Source organism: Suricata suricatta, chromosome 10 (assembly GCF_006229205.1).
Source record: "Suricata suricatta isolate VVHF042 chromosome 10, meerkat_22Aug2017_6uvM2_HiC, whole genome shotgun sequence".
Lineage (NCBI taxonomy): Eukaryota > Metazoa > Chordata > Mammalia > Carnivora > Herpestidae > Suricata > Suricata suricatta.
The window spans coordinates 16970238-16991033 of NC_043709.1; positions in this window are offsets into that span (position 1 = coordinate 16970238).

Below are 20796 nucleotides of genomic sequence, written 5' to 3' on the forward strand. Positions count from 1 at the left end.
TGGAGAAAACAGAAGGTAAATGTGATTTCACTTTAAAGTCAAGACCACAAACTTCAATGTGTCCCTAAAGCTGCCCAGCAGTCCTTTGCAACTCTGGTATACTTGTTTTCCTAGTTTCCAAAGTAAATATTTCATACTTCTTCCTCTTTTGTCAAAGCACTAATATACCTACGCCTTGCCACTAACTCATAACCAGCTTTCTTTCTTTTTAAGAAAACAGAATCAGTCAGACAGAACTCCATCCTGTTTCCCTCTCACCCACCAAGCTGCCATATTACCTGCCTTCACCCCCATTTTAATGAAGGCAGACTTCTCCACTTGTATACAGATTCTCATCTATTCTTGCCTTCTCAATCTTCAATAACTTCATTCCTGATATTAGCCTTCCTCTCTGGCATCATCAGTTTCTTGTTCTCTACCTGATAATTCCCAACATCATACATACAGTAGTTTTCACATTTTAAAAAAGCCTCCTGTGATCCCACATGCCAACCATCACAGTTACCTCTCCATTTCGTTGTTCCCATTCACAGGGGGGAAGAAAAACATCTTTGTACCCTGAAGAAGAAGAAAGTAGGGAAGGGAGGTCAGGAAAGATCTAAGAATATGGCACTTAAACTGAGACCAAAGTGAAAGGAGGAAGCAAGATTTATGAGGGGAGGGGGGAACCTTTCTAAGCAGAGGAACAGGAAGTACTAGGGGTGGCCAGCTGGCTCAGCAGGTAGAGCATAGGACTTTTAATCTCAGGTTGCAAATTCAAGCCCCAATGTTGGGTATAGAGAGCACTTAAAAATAAGAATCTTAAAACACAAAAAAGAAGGAGGAAGAGGAGAAGGAGAAGAAGAAAACAGGAAGTACTAACGCCTTAAGCTGGAAGCCTGTTTGACTTGTCCAAAGATCTGCGACATAAACTGGGCCTGAAGCTCAGTGAACACGGAAGAAAGTGGTAGGCAGTAAAGCCAAAGGAGTAGTCAGGGGTCAGAATCCAAAGGCCATAGGCCTTTCGATTTTATTCTAAATGTGATAAGAATCCAAAGTGTCACAAGAGAGGAAATGGAAATCAGCTAGTTTGTATCTTAGAAGGGCTGCTCTGCTGTGTGTGGAGTAGACAAAGGACGGTAGGGACTTAGGAGGAACACAGATCAGCTGGGAGGCTGCTGTGTGGTCCAAGTTAGAGATGATGAAGGCTTGGATTAGGAGGTGAGAAGAGCTATTTGGAAGTAAAACTTATAAATGTTGCTGATGGGTGGCATAAGGAAGGTACAAGAAGGAGAACAGTCAATAATGACTCTAGACTTTTAGCCTTGGCAGGTGGGTGGCCGGGAGCACTGTAGAGTGGAAGAGGGAACATGCAAGGAAGAAGAAGAAAGATAGGAGTGGGAATAGTAGCTCGGACAGATCCCCAGTGTGGTTTGAGAGACCCGTGGTCATCCGAATGGAGAGGCTCAGTAGGCTGTTGGGATGCAAATCTGGAGTCACCAGAGAAGGCAGAGCAAGAAATAAGATTCTGGGAGTCAAATATAAAAGACATTTAATGCCTTATATATTAGTTCTCCAGAGAAACAGGGCCAATAAGATGTAGAAAGAGACAAAGAGACAGAGAGAAACAATGGCTCTCAGGATTGTGGGTGGCTGAAAAGTCCTAAACCCACTGGATAGGCAACAGGCTGGAAAGGCCAGTGGTCCTAATGTTGCAGTCTTGAGTCCAAAGGCAATCTCAGTTCCTTCCTCTTCAGGAGGCCTCAATCTTTTCTCTGAGGGACTTCAACTGATTGGATGAAGCCCACTCACCTTATGGAGCATAATCTGCTTCACTCAAAGTCTTCTGTTTTCAACATTAATCACAGCAGAGAATACCTTCACAGCAACTGTCTACACTGGTGTTTGGCCAAACAACGGAGCACCATAAAATTAATCTTCACAGGTGGGACTAGATGAAGTTACCCAGAGAGTTAATATAATTAAAGAAGTGAAGATGGTCCAGGAATGCAAAGTGCAAAGGAGGAGAAAGGGCCAGCAAAGGAGCCTGAGAAGAAACTGGAGGGAGGTGGGGGAGAAACCAAAAGAATGTGGCAGCTCAGAGGCCAGTGAATAAGTGCTTCCCGAAAGAGGAGGACCAACTAGAAGAGAAATACGACAAGACACAAACTGAATCATGGAACTCAGTCGTGGCTGATTTTTATGAAAATCATGGATGAAAGAAAGCCTAATTAGAGGATGTCCAACCAGAAACAGAAAAAAGGACATGAAGGTAGTGAGATCACCAAGCTCTTTGAAGGAGTTTTGGTATAAAAACAAAACAGTAGGAAAGTAGCTGAAGAGCAACAAAGGATCTAGGAAGGTGTTTTGTTTAGTTTTATACAAAAAGGAAATTATTATGGTGTGTTTTAATGCTGAAAACCCAATCTAGTAGAGGGAAATTGGCAATTTTCAAAGAGGAAAGGAGTGAGAGGAGGTCATTACAGAGGCAAAGTCCTGTGAACATGCATCCACTGTGCCGCGTCGACGTCAGTCAAACCCAGGCTGTGTCTGTGACTCGACTGTCCAGTTGCTCAGCCTCTCAGCATCCTTAGCCTCTTTCTACAAGACCCTCTGTGGTCCTTCTACCTCTTTATCTCACCCAAACCTGCCCTCCGTCTCTACAGCCTGGCCGTGAGCCTTTTCCCAATCCCTTTAGTTACCTAACCACAGGGCGTTGCTAACTCCCAGCCGCTCATCAGCTCTGAGTTCAAGCATGTCTTCCCCGAGGAAGCTGTCACATAGGTCACATCTTCCCAGGAGACGCTCCTGTGCTACTATACATGTTTTCACCGGCTACTTATCACAACTGCAGTTATATTTTTATAGATGATCATTTCATCAATGTCCCCCTAGAAGAGCACAGTTCAACAGAATTTTCTGTGATGATGGAAATGTTCTACATCAGCACTGTCCAACCCACATGTGACTACTGAGCACGTAAAATGTGACTGGTGCAAGGTGCCTGGGTGGCTCAGTCGGTTAAGTGTCCAACTTCAGCTCAGGTCATGATCTCATGGTTCGTGGGTTGGAGCCCCACATCAGGCTCTGTGCTGACAGCTAGCTCAGAGCCTGGAGCCTGTCTTCAGATTCTGTGTCTCCCTCTCTCTCTGATTCCCCCCACCCCATGCTGTCTCTCTCTCTAAAATAAATAAAAACAGTAAAAAATAATGTTTAAAAATGTGACCAGTGCAACTGCAAATCTTAAGTTTTTATTTTATTCAAGTTTATTTTGTTTAAATGTAAGTTGCCACTATGTAGGCAGGGTCCAGGATTATTTATGCTCACCACGTGTTCTCAGTACTTAAAACAGTGCCTCCCCCCCACACACACACACAACAACCATGCCCACACATAGTAATTGCTCAATAAATATTTCTGGAAAGACTCAATCTGTAAAATGGACTTAATACTTGTTAATTTATGGATTTCACCTTTTTCAGAGAAAAGGAAAAAAGACTTCATATGGCAACTCTCAGGGGTTCTCGGTCCTCCTACAAAGATGAATTTGCCCTTTGAGTTTGATTTACCCCAGAGGATAGCGGGGATAATAAATGAGAACTCTTTGGGTGGTCTCAATGAAATAACATCTGTAACATGCCTAGGAGTGTGCCTGGAACATAGTAGGTGCTCAAAATAGGGTGGCCCATCAACTTCAAACAGGGAAAGCAAATAATAATGTGGGGAAGTTGGGGAAGGCCTCGAAAGCCAGGGCTCTGAGGAATAATGAAGGTAAAAGTAATGGGAATGGGAGAAATGCCTGAGAATGTTTCAGTGCTTGCTGAAAAAACCCGGAGGCACAGAAGGATAATTCTCCTGCCTATGGCCACCTAGCCAGCAATCAGCAAAGCTGAGACTGACACCTGGTCCTTGGCAGTTACCATGATGCTGTTCTATCTTGAACGGCATTTTTTCTAGGCAGAGGGAGCAATATGTATGAAGGCACAGCTGTAAAAAAGAAATGGCCTCTGTGTGAGAGACAGAAGCCTAAGGGGAGATGACACTATAAATATATATTGGATTCACTTTAGGGTTCACAAGGCAGCTAAGTGTCTGGTTCATTTCCCTACATTCTCAGTTAATCCTCAGAAATCATCTAAAGATCACACCATATGTGTGACCATATGAAAAACGGAAATTTCAGGAAGGTACTTCCTGAAAGAAGACCTTGCCGAAGGTCACAAAACAGGTGTGTTGGAGTTAGGCTATAGATCCATTGTCTGTCTTACAATTCAGTAACATATAGTGAGGTAGGAACCAGAAAGAACAAAAATAGCATGCTACAGGAACACACACACACACACACACACACACACACACACACACACACACAAAATGCATTGACTTTCTAATAAAGACCAGGGTAGATTTCATCCATGAAACATCCACCCTGAAAGCTTCAAAATCCTGCTTGGAGGACCATGATCTCTGCAATGCCTTCTTTGATCGAACACAGAACTGGTCACTCCTTTATTTCTTACATCAAGCTACATTAAAACTGTCTGTTTACGTATCTGCCAAGTGTAGAACACTCATTTATTGAGCACTTCCATGCCAAGAGCTCTGCATTCTCTTGTTAATCGCTGCAGTAACACTCTGGGGTATGTATTACCATTTCCATTTGCAGGTAAGTAGACCAAGGTTAAGGGAGTGGCCCAAGCCAGGTTCGACAGCTCGTGCAGGACTGCCGGCTCATACTCTTCTCTCTCCACTACAATGTTCCTCACCTGAGGGCTGGTCTTTGCAGCCCCAGTGCCTGGCACAGTGACTTTCCTATGGTAGGCTGGCACCACAGCAGGCTTTCAAATGCGAGTGAAATGGAGAAGAGAGTCAAATGTGTTCCTGTAAACCAGCTTGGGTGGGGGGCAGGGGGGCAGTCTGAATTTGTAGCATTTGCCAATTTCTATGGTATAAATACTCTCACTTCGACTGATTTCAAGCTATCAACCTGCTTGCAAAAGTCCTCAATGTTTAACAATGGCTGTCTTGAGCTGGTGGGAGGAGCTCCCACACCCCCCTCCAAAGCTCAACATCATCAGGCACAAGCTCCTTCCCCTCCTACATCTCCCCTACACTGCACTTCTCTATTCCTGGACGTCGCTGCAACCTCAGACGGATAAGGATTGCTCTACCTCTGCTAAAGCACACCTTTAGCCTCAATGCGGGGCTCAGTGAAGGAACGTGCGACTGAGTTTGGGTTACGACAATGGGCGCCTCAACGCGGGGCTCAGTAAAGTAACGCGACCCTGAACTCGGGTTACGACATGCCAGAGCCCCACAACCTAGTCCAATGCCACGTGGTGTTAGGAGACCCCACATCCCTTAAACATCCTCTCCCCATCCTATATCCAGGACTTTCAAGCCCTTCTGCCTCCAAACATGCCCGGGTCTACTCTCTTGTAAACATCTGACCGACCCCACAGCCTCATCCAGCTTTCCAATGACAAGCAGTATGGCCCAATAGTCATGGGACTCCCCCCTGAGGTCACATAGCCTGGCATTTCTGCAGAAAGATGCATCCCCTTACGTGAGTTCTGTTATCTCTAGGCCTCAATTCGCTCAGCTGCAAAATGGTGATAAATACAGTAACTACACCTCATGGGGTAGCAGTGGAAATCAGATGAGAAGGTAGATGTAAAGGGCTCAGAATGTGGTAGGTATTCAATATCCAAGTTATTATCATCTTATGTTCTTATGCATGGTGTAAATCTAGGAAGACCACAGAGTGGTTAAGAGTCTGGATTTTCTCCTTTGACAAATCAGTCATTCACAGTAACTGTCAACAGCATGTTATACTAGATGCCATTCAAAGCTTAATTCAAGGGGCAATCTATTCATTTTTCTTTTAATTAGCAGTCTGTGGCTAAGCACGCCTTTCCCCATAGTTATCTATCCCCTTTAGTCAAAACTTGTTCTTTATCTGCCAGAAGAAAAGTGCAATTCCCTTAAACAACTTGCTAAAAGAAATGGAAAGGGCATGAGGACCTTCTAAAAAAATGAGTACATGCATTTTGTATAGTATGTACATACATAATGCACATATGCTAGAACATGCAGAAATATTCTCTTTCTGCACTCCATTTGTTTTAGGTCTCTTGGTGTCTTATTTCAATTATAGAGGAAAGAAAATGTTTTTAATGTAGAAAACCACTGGCCAGAACCTCAGGAGATACAGGCTCTCTCTCAAGAAGAGGTGCAGTCAACTCTCAGATGTCTCGTCTGAAGAAACTGGAGATCAGCCACCCTTCCCACCAGTCAAGGGGTTATGTATTAATTAATAGTGATAAGGGGCGCCTGGGTGGCTCAGTTGGTTAAGCGTCCAGCTTCAGCTCAGGTCATGATCTCATGGTTCGTGGGTTTGAACCCCGCGTTGGGCTCTGTGCTGCCAGCTAGCTCAGAGCCTGGAGCCTCCTTCGGATTCTGTATCTCCTTCTCTCTCTGACCCTCCTCTGCTCGTGCTGTCTCTCTCTGTCTCTCAAAAATAAATAAAACACAGGAAAAAAAATTTTTTTAAATAGTAATCAGTAGCTTTTAGATCCTTCAGATGAAAGAACAGCCGTATAGCCTATTACCATTGTTAATTTTTAAACCCTATTAGGTAGTTGATACTAAGAACATCCCTCTCTAATTTCCCCAAGCACCAAAATTCCAGGATCCCAAGACAGTTGGTGACTACAAGTCATTGGTGGAGGGCTACCATCACCTCATGAAGTGCCTGGGATCTTCCTGGTTGGCAAGCCATACTCCAGACTCTGACTTGAACTGAGAGTGATCTATGTCTCATTTATCACTGTAGATGCATTAAGACCAACTTCCACTGTAAAGATAAATGAGAACATTGTAGTTCTCAACCAAAATGCTTCTGACCTTCTTAAGCTACAGATCTACAATATCTATAATAATCTTTCAATAATCTCAGAAACTCTTTTGATGCTGTATTGCAATGGATAAGACTGAACTACCTCCTACTCCCCGTGATAAGGTTCCACGTCAAGCATTAAGTTAGTTCACTAGGCCTCTAATTTAGTCATTGTTCAGTCACTGGCGTTTCTAAGACAGCAAAGTGTTTGCCAGCTCACTACCATTCTATAATAACCATAGTATGGTGCCTCTATACTTATCATTTAAATAGGAGAAAGGGACACCTGGGTGGCTCAGCCAGTTAAGTGTCTGATTTCAGCTCAGGTCATGATCTCCTGGTTTGTGAGTTCAAGCCCCACATCAAGCTCACTGCTGTCAGCACAGAGCCTGCTTCATATCCTGTCCTGCCCTTCCCCTCCCCCAGTCATGCTTTCTCTCTCTTGAAAATAAACAAAACATTTAAAAACTAAAAGATAGGAGACAAATGCATGATTTGTATGGAAATTATTACAATAATCTTCAGATGAACCTACCTCAGCTATTCTGTAGGCAAAACCAAGATGTTATTAGCATCACTAACTGGACTCTGGGTTTTTCACTGTGCACTTGACTCCCAAAGTAAAGGTTTCATTTCTCTGTCTTCTTTCAACATATATATGACTAAGTGACTAAAATCTGGCCAATAAGACATAAGCAAACCGTCAAATGCAACTTTCAGGATATGTTCTTAAACGGAAAGGACATGCTCTCCTTCAGCTCTTCTTTCAAGCGATGGCCAAAGTTTGGACCCCCATCTTGGAACATAAAATGGAAGACAACTGCTAAGGACCGTGGAACATGAACACGGGTGGACTCAACATTGAATCCAATACCATGGAGCACCATGCAAGCCCTGAACAGACTACCTCTATCTAGACTTCTTTAGGTGAGGGAGAAATAAGCTTCTGCTTCATATAAGCCACTGTTATTTGGGGACTCCTGTCATATGTGGCCAAACCTAAGCCTAAGACACTTATGTTACATTGTAGGAAACACATTCACATTATAGGAATTTTTAAGTTTGTTTAATGTTTATTCATTTTTGAGAGAGGAAGTATGAGCAGGGGAGGGGCAGAGAGAGAGAGGGAGACACAGAATCCGAAGCAGGCGCCAGGCTCTGAGCTGTCAGCACAGAGCCCGACACAGTGATCAAACTCACAAACTGCGAGATCATGACCTGAGCCAAAGTCAGACCCCTAACCGACTGAGCCCCCAAGGAGTCCCTATAAGAAGTTTTTAAAATAAATAAATAAAGCAAAGGAAGGAAACAAGCCATTCAGAATCTCACCATCCAGATGCGGTCAAGATCCAAGGCTCCCTTTTCAATCCACAGACTTTCCCTGAGTGTTCTTCACCTCACCTGTCATTCAACACTTCCCAAATCCGTATCTCCCACTTATCCAGACCTCTATACCTACTAGCCTATATATCCAATTGGACAATCATAACATGTCCAAAACCAAATTTACCATCTTCCCTGGTCTAAGTTCCGTCTCTTCTCTCCATGAATGCTACCACTGTCCTGCATCCTGTATGCGGAAATCATAGCAGTAGGTTTGACTTCTTCCTCCACTTCATCCTATGCTGGGTTGTAAATGTCTCCCTTATTGAAACTTTTCCCTGATGAAGAACCAGATTGTATTCACCTGTATTTCTTCAGCGTCTATTGAACAGGCAAGTTGGATGCACAAAATATTTGAGAGATTATTCCTATATTGTATATTTCTTTCTAGTCCCTTTCCTATACTTTTTAAAAAACTTTTTAATGTTTATTTATTTTTGAGAGAGAGAGAGAGGGAGACACAGAATCGGAAACTGACTCCGGGCTCTGAGCCATCAGCATAGAGCCCTACGTGGGGCTTGAACTCATGGACCATGAGATCATGACCTGAGCCAAAGTCAGAGGTTTAACCAACTGAGCCACCCAGGGCCCCCCTTTACTTTAAAAGAAAGATAGAACTATTCTATGAAATCAATTTTAAACTCCTTGCTTTTTTGGGGTGTCTGGGTGGCTCAGTCAGTTAAGCGGCCAACTTCAGCTCAGGTCATGATCTCATGGTTTGTGGGTTCAAGCCCCGCGTCAGGTGCTGTGCTGATAGCTCAGGGCCTGGAGCCTGCTTCAGATTCTATGTCTCCCTTTCTCTCTGCCCCTCCCCCACTCATGCTCTGTGTCTCTCTGTCTCAATAATAAATTTAACAAATTTAAACTCCTTGCCTTTTTTCATTAAACGTTATAGTATAGAAAATTCCCTTGTGCTATTAAAAACTCCATGTGAATCTTTTAATGGCTGCATAGTATTACATGAGGTAGCAGCCTCCCCTCAGCACTAACTGGGAAGAATAGTGCTAGGCATTTTACATACATCTTCATTAGGTCCCCACTTTACAGATGAGGAAGCAAAGGTCCAGAGGAGCAAAGAGACTTCTACTTGTGGTGACCATGACTAATGATGCACAGTAGAAAATGAGCCCACGAAAGACAGAACTCATATCATTTATGTGTAAGAGCAGGCCCTCCAATATTTGTCCAAAGAATGAAAAGAATCACTAGACCAAACTAGAATGTATATCTGGCAATTAAAGAGAGTTTTATCTTCCTTTATAATAAGCTTCTATAGGTGTGCCTGGGTGGCTCAGTTGGTTAAGCATCCGATTTCAGCTCAGGTCATAATCTCACAGTTTGTGGGTTTAAGCCCCACATCCGGCTCTGTGCTGACAGCTCAGAGCCTGGAGCCTGCTTCAGATTCTGTGTCTCCCTTTCTCTCTGCCCCTCCTCTCTGCTCACACTCTGCAACTGTCTCTGTCTCTCTCTCAAGAATAAACATTAAAAAATAATAATAAATACAAAGCTTAATCTAAATCTAACTTTTTCATATCTAAGTATATTGGGAAGAGGACATTAAACATTATGTGAGATGTAATACAAATATTTATCCTATTTTATATTTTTAATTGAATTATAATTAATATACAGTATTATATTCAAGTGTACAGTATACTTATTCAACAATTCTGTACATTGCTCAGTATAGTTTTAATTCCCTTTATCTATTTCACCCATCTCCCCACTTCCCTCCCTCTTCTCTGGCAACTACCAGTTTGTTTTCTGTACTTAAGAGTCAAACATTATCCTATTTTTTTGAGCCTATTTATTTATTTTGAGAGAGAGAGAGAGAGAGAGAGAGAGAGAGAGAACAAGCTGGGTAGATGCAGAGAGAGAGAAGGAGACAGAGGATCTAAAGTGGGCTCTGTGCTGACAACGGAGAGCCTGATGTGGGGCTTGAACTCACAAACCGAACCACAAAATCATGACCTGAGCCACAGTCGGATGCTTAACAGAGTGAGCCACTTAGGCATCCCAACAGTATCCTATTTAATCCTTACAACGCAAACAGAGGGACACTATCCCATCCTACCTGGCATGGATTCGAACCCAGGTCTGTGTGATACAAAAATATATTTTCTACTTCTTATTTAAGAGAAATATTTTCATAAAACGTGAGTTGTTTTCTTAAATAGATAATCAGCTTCCCCCACCCACCTTGCATTCATTCCAAAACAGAAATTTGCTTGAATAGAGGTATATGTATACAGATTCTTATGTGAATGCTACAAACCACTAGTCTCCATCCTCTTGATCTGTTATGTAAGGGCAAAGCATACAAGATTGCTTCAATCAGTGCAGCAGTTATTTCCGTAAATAGCACTAACGCAGGTGTAAAAAGCAGTCTGGTCTGAGGCAGGGGCCTATGTACAGAAGTTAGTGAAGAACACCATGACCTACAAGATCATAAGCACCATTTAGATCAAAGCACGGTTCAGCCTAGGCTTTGGAGATGGATTCCCTAAGTTTCAAGTTCATGCTGTATCACCTACTGGCTGTATGACCTTGAGCAAGTTATCTGGCCTCTTTATGCCTCCATTTCCTCATCTGTGAAATGGAAATGATAGAAACATCTATTTCACAGAACTATGTGATAAAAATAGTTAACATCTGAAGGCTTCGGGCAGTGGCTCATCAATATTGCCATCAAAGGGTCTCTTGCTATTATTATTATCCCATAAGGAACATGAATAGACCATTCAGATAGTTGGATACAAAAAGGAAATACAATTCAGATTTTTAAAAAACTGCCTCGTTAATAATCAAAGAAATACAAATTAAAGTCACATTTTTTTTACCTCTCAAATTGGCAAACAATAATTTTTTAAAAGTTCTTATCATTGGGCACCTGGGTGGCTCAGCTGGCTAACCATCTGACTCTAGATTTCTGCCCAGATCATGATCTCATGGTTCATGAGTTGGAGCCCTGCATGGGGCTCCGTGCTGATGGTGGGGAGCCTGCTTGTGATTCGTTCTCTGCCCCTTCAGTGCTCTAAATAAATAAATAAATAACTTAAAAATATATATTTAAAAAAAACTTCTTATTACTCAATACTAACTATGGGGAAAACTCATCAAATTCGTGCAGTTATCAATTAGAACACATCATTTAAAAGGCTCTAGAAATTTAGAAATGTTAAAACTCTCCCCCAGATATCCATTCTAGTAATCTATCCTATGACAAGAATTCTAAATACAACAACAATTTTAGGTGCAGAAAAAAATATTTCTAACCTATTATTCCATAACAGCGAATAAAGCTGGCAACAGACTACTTATCCAAACATAGTGAAATGGCTAAGTAAAAGTATTGTACAGAATATTTTATAGCAACTGAGAAAATTATTAATAACTTTTAGTAGCATGCAAAAATATTTTTAAATAATAAAACAGAACACAGGATACATAAAATGTATACAAAAATATTAATAGTGGTTCTCTCTGGATATAACTACATGTGACTTTTGTGTCTTATTTTACTGCATCCTACAAATTCTCTAAAATGAACATTTTTACAGGCAAAATCAAAATGCTTAAAGAACATTTTAAGCCGCATCTGTAATATCGCTTCTCAGCCTTTTGGCTAAGATCAAGTGTAAGCCGCATCTGTAAAATAAACAGAACAACCGCCTACGGATCCCCACTTCCTGTAACACAAAGCCTCTTGCCTTGTCCACTCTTCCCTCTCACCATTCTCTCTGCCGGGCACTCCTTACTAGATTCAGTCTAAACGAATGAGCCACGATGTTTTCTTGTTTGTTTTGTTTACAGCTATGAATTCCTTACCACTTTTTTTCCACCAGGAAAACACCTGTCCAACATGCTATCCCAAGTACTCTGCGACCCTGCAGCCCTTCCAGAGACTGGCTCACACTGAAATTAGAAGGGAGGCAGATGCGAACCAATAGAATGACCTTAAAAAATGAGACTGTCTTCTTCATCGTTTTTCTCCATCAGTGCTTAGTCCATAAACAGTGCCCAGAACACATCTGTGGAATGAATGAACATCAATACCGAAGGGGTAAGGTCTGAGCTAGCCTTGGATACCATGTTCCTTCTGGTCTGAGCTAAAGAACATGGTACCTCTGAAGGGGGTTTTATTTGTTTGAAGAAAGTGGTCCCTGGAGAGGCAGCTGGGAGAATGAGACAGGCCTGGGCTTGACATGGCAACACTGAGCAAGCTACTGAAATGCTGAGTATCTGCTTCCTCTTTAAAAAGCAGAGTTAAATCCAGCAAGCTCACAAGGTCATCGTGAGGATTAAGTAAGAGAGACATGAAACACAGGCATCAAAAAAACGTAAAAAATTAAAAATAAAAAAAGTTCATCGATATAACTCAAATGTGAGTTCCTTTCCCTCTCGCTGAAGGCATTAAAGCCGAGCCCTCTACAGGCAGCCGGGGGCAAGGATGATACACATCGGAACCTCTGAGCCAGTGAGTGACATATGCCATCCAGATACGCACTTCCGGCAGACTGTCACGCAGTCCTCTCACACCTTCTGTTTTCCACATTGACGACTGAAGAATGGCAGCAGGTACCAGCCCACAGTAAGATGACTACGCTGATGTCTGGTCCTCAGATCAAAGCCGCTGGGCAGACACCCACACCGTGCCACAGGCTTCACAGACCACCAAGCCCTGTGAGTGGCAGCTCGTCCATGGGGCCAGCTAAGGCGCAACTGTCATGGGGGCAGGTTACACAACCTCCGGCCACCACAGCCACCATCACATCCAGGAACACCTATCATAGCATCAATGCCAGGAACGGCATACATAAGGAGGGAGGGTGAGTCACGAAAGGCTCTGAGTCGGAGGAAGCCCAAGAGAGGAACCAGGAATTACCAGTGGGCTCACCAGCGAGCCAACTCTCCTCTACGCGAAGACTGTCTCCACCTCGTTTCCTCATCATAAGAAGGTGATATCACTACGTACCTCACTGATGGCATTTGGAAGATTAAGTAGGAGCACCCACATAAGCCCCTGGCACAGGGAGGATAGCATTCGTGCCCAGTGTCACTGCCCACACGCAAATACCAACACCATGCCTCCCGGGTGCTGAGCTCTTCTCTCTCCAACACCGATCTTGGGGGATCTGAGTTGATCTGGACATTGTTCTCAAATAATAACCTTAATTTGTACCGACTGGTCCAAAATATACCGCAAAAGAAGGAAGAAGAAACTGTGAGGGCGGCAGGGCAGGTTCCTGGCAGCACAGCTTTCCTTCTTGATTTTCCTGGACAGATGTTAGTACTGCCACCAGGAACTGCAGCAGTCCAGTTAGGTGGCACCCCGCGCTGGCTGCCACAGACACTCAGTTCTAAAAGCAGAGGAGGGGGCTGGGGTGGGGCCAAAAGGCAAGCCTAACTTTGCAAGAGCACAGTTCCCTACTATACTTGCGGCGCTGAGTACCGAGCCCAGCACACAGCAAGTAGTCCGTAAACATGCTGGATGAGAAACCGCTCCCACCGGATTCTACACAGAATACCCCTGCCCACCAATGGAACCCCCAGCTCTTTGATAACCTGCTGTGGTCCAGGCACCGTGCAGATTAGGGAGCCAGACTGGTGAGAAAATTATGCCTGTGGAGGGTTCCTCGTGAAGCCACGCCAAACAGGTAAGAAGCTCTTCCTTCACAAAACCAGCACTTAGAGACCACACGGACAACTCCAGCTTTGTAATCACGAGCTTCCTGAAGACACGGACCTGGCCACCTATCTCTCCTGGGTGGCTGGCTCTGAGGCCCAGCACGTGCTGTACAGCGGTCCTCCTATGCTGGGGACGAGTAAATCGCATCGAATCCAAAGTTCTTAGATTAACACTCACACGTCCTACTTGCCTTAGTACTCAACATGTAGAACTTTTGGTGTTAGTACCCCCTTTATACTTTTTTTTTAATGAATTCTTTTTTTAAAGTGGGTTCCACACCCAATGCAAGGCTCAAACTCACAACTACAAGACCAAGAGTCACATGCTCTGCAGACTAAGCTGGCCAGGTGCCCTGCCCCTTTATACTCTTAAATAATTATTGAGGACCCCAAAGAATATCTATTTATATGGGTTATAGCTACCAATACTCACCACTTTAGAAATTAAAACTGAGATATTTTTAAAGTATTTATTTATTCTCTTAAAATAATGATAAACCCATTGCATGTTAACTTAAATAACCTACTTCAACTAAAATAACTATATTTTCCAAAACAAAAAAATATTGAAAAGGTTGGCATTATTTTGCATTTTTGCAAATTTTTTCTATCTGGTTTAATAGTAGACAGCTATATTCTCATATTTGCTTCTGCATTCAATATACCGTAATATATATTGTTTTAGTAGAAGTATATGAGAAAAAACCACTCTCACAAAGACAAGACGTTGGAAAAAAGGAGAAATATTCAATAGATTTTTCAGATAACTATAGATATTCCTTTGCTATTACACCAAAACTCAACAAGTAGTAGTTGATTAAAAGTAAGTTGCAATGTGGAATCTGAAAGCAGATTCCTGAGTTTCATACTCTATCATATTAAAATCCTTGGGGGTATCTTGAACTCCAACTGGCTCTTTTACCCATGAACGACTTTGTAAGATCAAACATTGATCATTCAGAAAATATCCACTCACTAACATATACAGATCTCCCAAATGCTAACATATTTCAATATACAATATCCAAAAAATTAGATTCATAAGTATCACATCGAACTTCATCAGAAAAACCTTTAAGTACCAAAAAGCTATTGAGCTCACATGCCAGATACAACTTCTAAGGTTCTAATTTTCACCTGAAAGCCCAAATTTTACCATGGGCAACAAATACTGTCAGAAATTCTCCCTGAAGCCACTGGCTTGCCTTGTTCATCTGGGGGGAGGTGTTGGCGAAATACCCCGGTATGAATAACCCAAATAATTTGAACAATCTGATTGTCAGTCATCCCTTCAGGTACACCGGGTGTCCCCTGCCAAGTGCAGCCAGGCCAGGGGTCAGTGTGGACCACGAAGGAATGGCACACGTGCTCTTCCCGGAGACAAGCATCGCGCTGCATGGCAGCAAAATCACTTTACACTACTTTCCTCATCACACAGGGTATGAAAAGGTGTATACTAAATGGTTGAGATTTAATGATTTTCACTACTTGATCGAGAACAATCTTAGGTCAAACGGCCATTTTCCTTTAGTACAAGTGCTGTGGCGGAGACTGTAATGTAAACCAGTACCACCGCTGGCACCTGCTAAGTTTGGTTCAGGCTAAGTCTCAGCAGTCACCCACAACGGCTTCCATGCCGTCAATGAAAATGTCAAAACTGTAAAACAGTAAATAACATCTTGAACATTATGAGAGAACAGTTTTGACCTTGAGGACCCCCAAAAGGTCACAGGCGTCCCCAGGGGTGTGCAGACATTTCAAGAGCCACGGTTTTGCTCTATAGTCCTGATCTGTGCCTGCCCGGTGCGGCAAGTAAGACAGCTCCTTGGCTGTGGTGACGCAGCAAGCGATCGATCAGATCGTCAGCTCCCTCACCAGCTGTGAGGCTCCCGTCCCTCAACTACAGAAGCTGGTTCAGGTCACACCTCTCCCAACCCATATGCTTCAGGTTTTCTTAGGTGGGACTTTACCAAGGGGGGAGTGGGGGCTCCCAGCGGTGATCTGTAGATGCACGGCCACTTCCACGTACAGGGAAAGAGCTTCCTGTCTGATGAGTGTGTGCAGAATTAAGATGCTTGTACGGACTTCCCATCCGCCTGTGGCCCCTTTGTCATCCTCCTTGCCGGCCGACTCACGCCCTCTGTCGTCATGTACCTCATCGACCCCATCCTCTTGCCCAGTCACCTCCTACACTTTTCCCATCCTTCAATGACCTGTTCATTCGTTTCATCTTGTGAGTTTGGTTAGCGTGTTGTGGGTGTCCTAATTCACACCAAGCTGCAAGCTGACTTAACTGTCCCAGGAAAACTTACATTTTTAAAAGGCTACTTTTTGACCCAGATGAAATGTTAATTACGGGGATTTCCGTCTGTAGCCATGGGGTGCTAGGGGCAAGAACCTCCCTCGTTCTTCTGGAGCAGAAGGGTCATGCTATCAGACCGGGGGAGACAGACATGGAATTATAGGAAGAACACAGACTTTGACATTAAATAAGCCTGCATCCAAATCATTGCTCCACTACGTTTATGACTTTAGGGAAGTTATTCCACTTCCCTGGAACTCAATTTCCTTATCTGTAAAAGGTGGGTATGTTCCTTGCCGCGTTCTTGTGAGGATTAATGACTTTGCATAGAGCCCAGCATAGTGCCTGTGCTTTGGGACGGTGGCCACTATTACCTGACTCTCTCCGTGTTGGGGAATCTGTCTTTAGAAGGATCAAATAATAGTTTCCTGCCCCACAACTACCTCCTTCCTCCTGACCTAGAAATGAGCTTTCTATCCCAATTACCATCTCTCTCTCTAGCTGAGTCTCTTTTATTTTCAAATACTGTTTGGTAAGACTTAGCAGAAAGGTGGCAAATTTGTAAAAATAATAAAGTTACCATGAAACTAAATAAATACCTGTAACTAAACTCAAGGTTAACAGGAAGAATGATTTCAACGACAGGAAACTCATACCAAGGCTACAAACGAGGCCGACTAAAGGCAAATATGAGTAGTCCCAGGGAGTGGCGCAGCGAAGTGGTCATAAAGAGGACTCGCCTGGTAAGAGCTCACTACATAAAAACCTCACAGGAGAAAAATAAAAGCGAGACAAAATGGATTTGATAAAATATACTGCCAGCAGACATAATTTACATATTAAGCAGAATCTTACCTGCTTGATCAAGTTCAAGCAAAAAATAAGGAACACGCATAGACTTAAATAACATCTTTACCTGGAAAAACAAGAGGGAGCATTAGGGGGTAAAAAAGTCTTTTATCTAGCTTTTTACTTTCCTCCTTAATCTTTCTTTTCCTTTGCAAACTTACCAGCCCAGTTTTCTATAACCCACAAGATTCCCCCTGTCAACAGTAATGATACTTAATGGGTATTTGAGGTCTGTTGATTGTACTCTATGTTCAATGATTCACCTCTATGGCGTCATAAGATACATTTTACATGTTGAGTGACTCCGTCTACCCCATTATAAAATGGGTTTAGTACTAACCATGTTTAAAAATACACTGGCATACTGAATATTTCTAAAACAGAGGTGCCCGGGTGGCTCAGTAGGTCAAGCATGGACTCGATTTCAGCTCGGGTCATGATCTCACAGCTCCGCAGGGTCAAACCCCTGCTTGGGACTCTCTCTCCTCTCTGCCGGCTTGCACATGCTCACGTGCTCTTTATCCCTCTCTCTCAAAAGAAATAAACAAAAAAATATATGTATTTCCAAAACACAGGTGCAACTCTGAGGAAAACAAAACCCCACATCCTACAATAGTCAAAGAATTATTTATGTTTTGGCCAAGTAAACCTCAACCAACAAATGGAATTACAAAAGTCATATGCTCAAGATTACACAAATTGTAATGGTAAAAAAATTTTACTGGAAGGATAAGAGTTATTTTTGCCAAATCTGTACCACTAAATAACATTTAAATTACTGATAAAAGAGACTTTTAAATGACATTTGTATTTAAGACACAATAGCCTATCATTAACGCTGTAGGAGAGGGTAGAGCCACTTTCCTCCAGCTTCTACAATCAATCAAATGACAAAGACCCCCAGTGTGGCCTGAAGCTTACAAAAATTACCATATAGAGAAGGCACTCTTGTCTCATTCTAATTTAACTACAAAAACAGTTGGCTGAAAGATTTCTATCATTTTTATACAGCATTTTCATAAAAATGAGAGAACAAGTTCATTCACACGGCCCCAGTGCCTCCCTCTTTCTTACACTCCTCCCTCCGGAAGGCCTCTGCGCCCCAGTAGGGACTCAGCTCCCCCTGGCAATGTACAGTTAAAAACAGAAGAATCCTCTGGAAGAGTGATGGGGTGAGAAAAGAGGGGCTTCACGGAAAGGGCAAGGGAAGCTGCAGCTGGGAGACCATCTGGACAAAAGTCAGTTCATATTCTAGGGCTCGTTTGCTAAGACTAAAAATAGGAAGTTCACACACACATAAAATCATGGATTCTTCAGACTTCCTTAGCAACTTAATTTCAGAAATGAACCATTTGCAGTTTGTTACAAAAAACAAGTTTTCCATATTTACAGAGTAATCCTAAAAGCAGCTCCTAAAAACATCAAAATTTGACAACATGTGAAATGTAGAAAATATGTGCCCTTGGTGCCGGAGTGCCTATGACTCCACTTCAGGGAACCATTATGTAGATTGTTTTAACTCTGAACTTTGGCATTGTTTCATGGCATAAGATTGAATGCCTGTACGGAATATCATGAGCACCGGTTTCCAGGATATTCTAATTGATAAAAGTAGGGGATGGTTAACTTTGCCTGTGGAACAGACACACTCTGGAGAAATGACAGTGGATCTGGGTATCAAGCAATAGATAAGCTGTAATGAGACATCATTTGCTAATGCCAAGTTCATACTTTTAATTCCCCACTGAAATATCCGTAAGAAACAGATACCATATTTTCTGAAAAGGGAGGCCGTTATCTCTGCACTTTAAAACCCAGTCATGGGGCGCCTGGGTGGCTCAGTCGGTCAAGCCTCCGACTTTGGCTCAGGTCATGATCTCACAGTTTGTGGGTTCAAGCCCCACGTCAGGCTCTGTGCTGACAGCTCAGAGCCTGGAGCCTGCTTCGGATTCTGTGTCTCCCTCTCTCTCTGCCCCTCCCCCACTCATGCTCTGTTTCTCTCTGTCTCAAAAATAAATTTAAAAAAACGTAAAAAAATAAACCCAGTCATCACAGCAGGATGCATACAAAACATAACATGTTGTGTTATGCAACAAGCAGGAAATGAACTAGGTAGAATTTCATTTCTTTGTGGGCATTTCCCAACTTGAATTAATGCAAATTACATTACTCATCCCAGAGAGAAATATATATTCATCAGGTCAGGTACAAATATAAAAATGCAGTTTCTCCATTCTGACTTACTCACATCACAACTGCTAGATGATAAAATCAAAACTGAAGCAAATAACCTGGGCAAATTCTGTGTCGAGGGAATTTTTTAAAATAATACAATAAAAAATTAAATAAAACAAAAATTTTTAAAACATGCCAATGGTCATATATAAGTATATAAGTACATACACTTACATATAAGTATATATAAGTCACATATATGTATATATACTTATATATAAGCATACTTATATATATATATACTTATATATACCAGAAGGATAAGAGTTACTTTTGCCAAATTTGCACTGCTAAATAACATTTAGATAAGGTGGCATGGTCAACCTTATTGTTGAGGACACATATATAAGTATATATATATTTATATATAAAGTATACTTATATATAAGTATATAAGTTGTATCCTCATAGAAGAAAATCACTATTTTTACTAGAAGAGATACCTAACCATCCTTCATGGCCAAAGACATTGAAAATTAATTTCCATATTAATGGCACAAATCTGAAAATACCTTATATATGATGTATTCAGAAAAGCTAAGGAACTGGTATTGGTTAAGGTAAAACCAGAAGATATCTGTTCAAAAGACGTGGCATATCCAGGAATTATTCAGATAATGACATTAAATAAAGTTGTGAGAATTGCTATATATTTTAATACAAAAAACATGCAAATACCTGCCACAAATTTTATAGGAAATGTCCATCATTCCCAGAGTACATTTAATTAAAACTGGAAAAAAAAAAAAAGGCTTTGCCTTTTCAGAGTCAAGGAGGAGAGCTAGGAAATGAAGAAGTTAGTAGAATTCAGGGTAACGATAGTAGAAGTAAGTGTAATTATAGGTAAAGAGAGCTGGATGTCAGGGAACAGGGAAAGAAACTGCCTATCACTACTAGAAATCCTGACCTTTCAGCCTAGTACCTCACTGCAGAACCAGAGCAGACACAAGACTGCAATTTTCCAACTCCTTACTAGTACTTTAAAATATAAGTAGAGTGACCAACTACTGCCTGGCACATAGTAGGCATTCAATGATGACTACTACTATTAAGTGTACACCATAGGCTTTCAGGTACTTTCACATAGATTTGTAATTATTTGGTCCTCATAATAAAGCTGTGTATTTCTTACACACACACACACACACACACACACACACACAAAACCACATCCTACAATAGTCAAAGTATTACTTATTTTTTGGCCAAGTAAACCTCAACCAATAAATCAATTATAAAAGTCATATGCTCAAGATTACACAAATTGTAATGGTAAAAAAAATTTACTGGAAGTTTAAGAGTTACTTTTGTCAAATTTGCACCACTAAACAACATTTAGATAAGGTGGCATGGTCAACCTTATTGTTGAGGACACAGATTTAGGGGCGCCTGGGTGGCTCAGTCGTTAAGTGAGGACACAGATTTACAGAATGAGAACCGGTATCTTTCAACTATGGTGTCC